Raw genomic sequence first — 394 nt, 5'->3', positions numbered from 1 at the left:
TACACACATCATACACACCTTCACCAACCAAACCCCCTCCTGCATCATCGTCTCCTCCCCCCTCTCCAACAAGCAAACCTCTCCATCTCACCCCCCCTTTTTTTTCTTTACCCCTCATTCCCTCTACCCCGTTCATCCTCCTCCCCCTCCTCCCCCTGCTCCTTGTGGATCACAGTATTGGTGGCTGAGATGGAGAGAGACGGGGATGAGCGGGTAGTAGCGCATTGTCTCACATTGTGAGCGGTCCGTGTGTGGGATGCTGTTCAAGTCCGCTGCGTAAAACAGAACAAAAAAAAAAGTGGAGACGGCGGGAGGAAGAGAAGCGCCGTGAGATTCCCCGCTGTGTGAGCCACCGGGCACCAGCCTGCACCGCTGCAGACCCCGGAGAAGCCCT

This window comes from Cynoglossus semilaevis, chromosome 11, assembly GCF_000523025.1.
Source record: "Cynoglossus semilaevis isolate Cse_v1.0 chromosome 11, Cse_v1.0, whole genome shotgun sequence".
In the NCBI taxonomy this organism is placed as follows: domain Eukaryota; kingdom Metazoa; phylum Chordata; class Actinopteri; order Pleuronectiformes; family Cynoglossidae; genus Cynoglossus; species Cynoglossus semilaevis.
This window is presented reverse-complemented; position numbering follows the sequence as displayed.